Source organism: Cydia splendana, chromosome 6, assembly GCF_910591565.1.
Source record: "Cydia splendana chromosome 6, ilCydSple1.2, whole genome shotgun sequence".
NCBI classification, from domain to species: Eukaryota; Metazoa; Arthropoda; class Insecta; order Lepidoptera; family Tortricidae; genus Cydia; species Cydia splendana.
This window is the reverse complement of record NC_085965.1, coordinates 24064757-24070756: the sequence shown is the minus strand read 5'-3', so window position 1 is coordinate 24070756 and position 6000 is coordinate 24064757. Positions and strand designations below refer to the sequence as shown.

Here is a 6000-nt window from a genome sequence, read left to right as displayed (position 1 = left end):
GATCGCCTGTTATGTCATAGAAAAGTGAGCGCGAACGTGAGTCATCCTTAAATCAGCCCTTAGCGTTGTTCATATTATTTTTCCGCTCCGTGCATCCGCCACCTCGCCACGGCGGAACCTGCCTCAATTTCTCAACTATACCTATAGGTATGCCATCTTAGAAAGACGCTTAGTCTTTTTCACTGATCATTTTTTCTTCGCTTCTTCTTCTTCTTTGGCTTCGTCACTTTTTCTTTAATTTAAGACATATATTATTTCAGTTTGAGTTTCAGTTTGTTGTTCAGAGGATGGGGGAGGATCGTGCTGTGAGAAGAGCGTATGTGGGGCACCCGGGCGGAAAACGTCCGTCTGGGCGTCCCAGATACCCCTGGAGTGACGAAGCCCAAAAAGACCTGTCCGCCCTCGGAATACCCAACTGGCGTGAAGTGGCGCAGAATAGGGCAGAGTGGCGCTCTCTTGTGTCAGAGGCCAAGATCCTCTTTGGGTCACTGAGCCAGTGATGTATGTATGTATGTATTATTTCAGTTTATAATTGATATAGGTATAGTAGTATGACTACTTAAAAAATACAAATCTATTTTTTGTCTACCATTATATTACATTCACACTTTCAGCGCTGGCTGGACATCGCGACACTGGATAGCGGACATGGAAGATTACATCTCGCACCTGAGGATGCCGAAGACCAGGCAAAGTGGAGAAGATTGAGCAGGAAAGCGGACCCTGGCGCCAGGCCGGGAAAACGCTAGGTTGAAGATTACATTCACAAGGCTAACATTAAATTGTAATCTTGAATGCTATTCCAATTAGGTGACGTAACTGCGTGGCTCTGTTGCAGGTCGCCTAATGATTTATGCCAATAACTTTGATGTTATAATAAATTATTGGAACTTTCTTCAACCGACATGCAGATGAAACTCGGACAATGTCGCGTAATTCACGAGTCTGGCAACCCGGAGCCTGGAGCCTGGAGCGCCGCCAGTTTTACATAATAAAGCTTTAATAACGCTCCGGGGGCGCATTCTGATTGTCAACATCATCTTCCATAACGGCGTCCTAGCCTTGTCGGTAGTGCCCCTGCTTATGAAGCAAGAGATCCCGGGTTCGATTCCTGGTAAGGACAATTATTTGTGTGTTTATCACAGATGTTTGTTCCTGAGTTATGGATGTTTCTTTATAGATACTTCACAGAAAAACGACTGGTAAATATCAAATGATATGTCGTACAAAAGTTTCGAAAAACTCATTGCAACGAACCCCAGGCGCCAATTTCACCACGGTGACAGGTGCGACAATTGTAAAATCACTGTTGCTGACGTCACAGGCATCCATGGGCTACGGTTACCATTTACCATCGGGCGGGCCGTATTCCTGTTTGCCACCATCATTGTATAATTTAAAAAAACTTTATTATATCGGAAAAAACAGATATTTCTTTTGCGAAGTTTCTGACAATTGTCAAGATTTAGAAGAATTGTAGGTAATTCTTGACAGGTAATGAGTTATATGTCGGAATTTCGTGACAATTGTAGTGTTTCTTGTGACAATTGTCATAAACTTAGCAAGAGAAATATGTTTTTTTCCGATATAATAAAGTTTTTTTAAATAAAACAATGATGGTGGCAAACAGGAATACGGCCCGCCCGATGGCAACCGGTAACCGTAGCCCATATGGATGCCTGTGACGTCAGCAACAGTGATGTTTTACAATTGTCGCACCTGTCACCGTGGTGAAATTGGAGCCAGGTTGAATTGAAAGTCGCATGCTCTTACCGCTAAGCAAGCCTAGCGCTGTCAGTTACAAGTGACATTTCTTTAACAAGAAACCTCATTTTTGACACTGCTGGTCATATCAATAATAGATCAAATTCATAACCTGTTCTTACAATCAGAATACGGCTCCCGGCCCGTAATGCGCGCCGACAGTACTTAAATAACTTTATGGTTACGGTATTTTTAGGATTATTTGGACTATATAGTCAGAAGCTAAGCTAGAGATACAACGAGCTGCAGAATTGCATGGACACATTTTCCGAGCATAATTCAATAATTTTACGTTTTTTTTTACGATTCAGTTTTTGAAATTTTCCAAATGGCGATTTTGGACTTGCGAGGTCTACAGCTCAATGCACATAAACTAATTCATGGTAGGTACCAAATTTTTCTTAGGTACCTTATAAACATTTCAACGGATGAAATGCCTATATCGCAAAATATTATAGTTATTTACGATACAAGTGCAAATAACTATTTTCAAACTGCTGTGAGATTACTATACCTCAAGACCTAAAGCAACGTACGAATTCAGACTAGCTGTACACCAGCATTACCTACTAGAGCAGTTTTTATTCAAAATATATAATTTTCTGTTAAAATCTGGTAGGTAACTCTTGCCAGTTCAGAAAACTTAGTACAAAAACGAACCCGACATTTCTAAAAGCAAAAGAAACATCGTGAAGTAATTGGAAATCGGAGACCGGTCACGGATCGGCTGAACTTAATTTAAAGATAGCGCTAAGACGGCTATTCACGTCGACGGCTATTCACGGCGACGGCTTTTCACGGTCGCTATTGACGGGTAATTACGTTACTGCAATACGCGTGCGGGTAAGTTGGTTAAATGTTAGGTAATGATTTAAAGTACTTAAAGTATTCGAAGAGTTGCCGAATTCAAAAACATAAATTTAAAATCACCTATACGGAATTCGGATAAGGGTTTTTTTTGGGGTTCCGTACCCAAAGGGTAAAAACGGGACCCTATTACTAAGACTCCGCTGTCCGTCCTTCTGTCTGTCCGTCCGTCTGTCTGTCTGTCAGCTGTATCTCATGAACCGTGATAGCTAGGTGGTTGAAATTTTCACAGATGATGTATTTCTCTTGCCGCTATAACAACAAATACTAAAAACAGAATATAATAAATATTTAAGTGGGGCTCCCATACAACAAACGTGATATTTTTGCCGTTTTTTGCGTAATGGTACGGAACCCTTCGTGCGCGAGTTCGACTCGCACTGGGCCGGATTTTTCTTCCATGCGAAGGTATCCGTTTCGGCTTGGGAATAAACGCTTTCGTATGTCCGTATGTTTTACTCTACAGGTCGCATTGGTCACAATTCTCGACCGATTCTCGTGAAAATTTGGTCCCGTATAAAACGACGGAGATGATTCTTTGAAAAATTCTGGCGAATTATTTCATAATTCTTTAAAAATAGAATCTCGCTTGGCAGAAATCCATTATTCTTGTCCATCACTTGATACTGCGACTCCATTCAGCATTACAAGTACCTATAAAGCCAATCTTATTCTATAGTGTTTGGTTTTTCTTTTGGACCAATCCACTTCACATTTGATTGTACTTAAGAATATAAAGCAATTGTTCGGTTTACCGCTAACAATGGAAATTACCATCTTGAAGGTCCAACGGATTATCGACTCTATCTCTATAGCTCGCTTTGCCCGCTCGGTTTCGCGCGCTATTTGGCCACGTTTGAGCTGCAATGGATGGGTTGACACACGAATGTACCAGGAAGGCAGCCAACAAAGAAGGGCGGCGTGTTGTGAAGCTCGTCACCATCCGATAATGACCACGACCACTCTGTCAAGAGTGAAACGACTAAGAGTAACCTCCTCGCTTCGCTTGTCGTCGCACCTATCTTTCAGCTGTAGCAGAACGCGGTGTAAACCCGTTTTCCGTGGTCAAAACTAGTTTTAACTAAATTACCTAATAATGAATGATTAGTGAAAACTAGTCACCTTTTTGCGAAAACTATAGTTTTGACTGAAAAATCCTAGTTAAAACTGGTTTTCATCGAGACTTTACGGAAAACTAATTTTAGGTTAAATCTAAGTAGTTTTGTCTGAACGGAAAACTAGTTTTAATGAGGGAAAACGCGATTTAAAAACGGATCAAATACGCATCTACATATAGAATAAAGAAGCATTTCCAATCTAATTTAAATATATCTATACTTCGAGCTCCAAAATTTTCGTGATCGCAAATAGACTCTCACTCAAGACGGAATGGAATTTAATTATGTCACTAAATTGGTTTAAAGCAATCCGGACATCGCCTGACCGTCTGATTTTTGGATCTTCGCGGCTATGGGCTCCTGGTACTTCAAATAATGGGGTTTTGTAGATTCGAATTGAATTTGGTGATGTCAGACTTTAAATAAGTATAGAATAAATGGGCAATACCGAATCAATTTGGAGTAATTGATTTATGATTAGGTGGCATCAACAAAACTTCCGTTATTATTATTTATTAATTAGTTTACCATTATTGCAGAAAAGAAAATATCATCATCTTCTCCGCGTTTTCCCGGCATTTTGCCACGGCTCATGGGAGCCTGGGGTCCGCTTGACAACTAATCCCAAGAATTGGCGTAGGCACTAGTTTTTACGAAAGCAACTGCCATCTGACCTTCCAACCCAGAGGGTAAAGGCTTTATTGGGATTAGTCCGGTTTCCTCACGATGTATTCCTTCACCGAAAAGCGACTGGTAAATATCAAATGATATTTCGTACATAAGTTCCGAAAAACTCATTGGTACAAGCCGAGGTTTGAACCCGAGACCTCCAGATTGAAAGTCTATAAAATTAAAGGTCAATTGCAAACATTGTAATCAAACGCTGCAAAGGCAGTCGTAACATGCGGTTCCTGAGCACATAATAGAGAGCTTAAAATATGTATCACTTTCTGCACACTTCATAGAACACAACAATGACCCACTTTCAGAGCATAAGAAATGAAAAATTCGTTTTACTTATCTTCTATTCCGTATCGGTGTTTCCGTAAATTTGATTAAATAACCGCATTAAAATAATATATACATAAATAAATTTATAAAAACTGAAAAACTTTCTTAACTGCCTAAATATGGCAATCTAATGTAAAACGTATATTTACTTACTTCATTAAAACTCTTGTCATTTATGAAAGCCTACACATTTACATAACTTAAAGTCAAAAGCCTCGACTAAGCTCAATATTGAACACAAATTATAATAACAATGAAATCCGTAAACAAAAAGTAGCGCTGAATTTCTCGAGTTTAAACGAAAATCTTGAGGCTGATTCGAACTTCCAATTGATGTCAATTGGATCTCTTTTTGACATCATTCGCTCGGGCATCTCGCTCGTACTTCTACGAGTAGATTGAGCGCACGCGTAGTGCGATCGAGGGGTGTCCTTTATTTCAACGCACAAATGCTTTCGTATGTCATTCTGTTTTCGCGGTCTCGTCTCTTAACTGATATGATTATTTATGAAATTCTATGAGCATGAGCAGGTTCGATAATTATATGTTTTTAATTTTGTAATAAGCAGAAACGTCTGCAAACGATGCTACTAAGCTAAGGCATTAAATTAAAAACGCCCGAGACAGATGTAAAAATTCACTGCGGCCGTGACTGAACCCGCGACACTGGATCATCACTCACTAGCCCACAAGTTTTGTCACGAGAAGTCTATATACTACCTACATGTAGTTACGACTTTGTCCCAGTTGCAGTCGAGACTGCAGGACCTCGGGCTGTGGAGGCTAGGGACTTTGTGAGGGATTTGGGTCGGCGGCTGAGGGACAGGGGGTGCGACCCCCGGTCCGGATCGTACCTAGGCCAACAGATCTCATTGGCCATTCAGCGCGGTAAAGCTGCCAGCGTAATGGGGACATTTGAGCCAGGTACGATTCGTGACGCTTATATTGTTTAACTTAGATTTTATAATGACGTTGCGGATATCATCCTTGGTATGTTTGAGACGAAGCATGTTACTGATTTGCATTTGGAGCCACCGGACGAAACCTGCGTTGCGGATTAAAAAAAAATTAACAGATTTTAAAACTCCGAATGGCGCTTCTTGTTGTAACTTAATTACTCGTCTGACTCCATGAAACACTGTCCCGATAAGTCGTAACAGCCATTGAAAAACTCATTCAATTATGTACCGTATGCCCGCGGGACAGTGTCTAAATTCAAAATTTCAAACTTGTATTTTCC

General features: G+C 40.5%; 1 protein-coding gene across 1 annotated transcript in view; it reads right to left on the bottom strand.

Moving 5' to 3' along the window:
* Positions 1-4960: 4960 nt before the first annotated feature.
* Positions 4961-6000, bottom strand: part of LOC134791772 (uncharacterized) — a 329980-nt gene continuing 328940 nt past the window's right edge. Inside the window, exon 3 of the mRNA XM_063762927.1 lies at positions 4961-4979. The gene's annotated coding sequence lies outside the window, so the exon portion shown is untranslated. The remainder of the gene's footprint in view (positions 4980-6000) is intronic.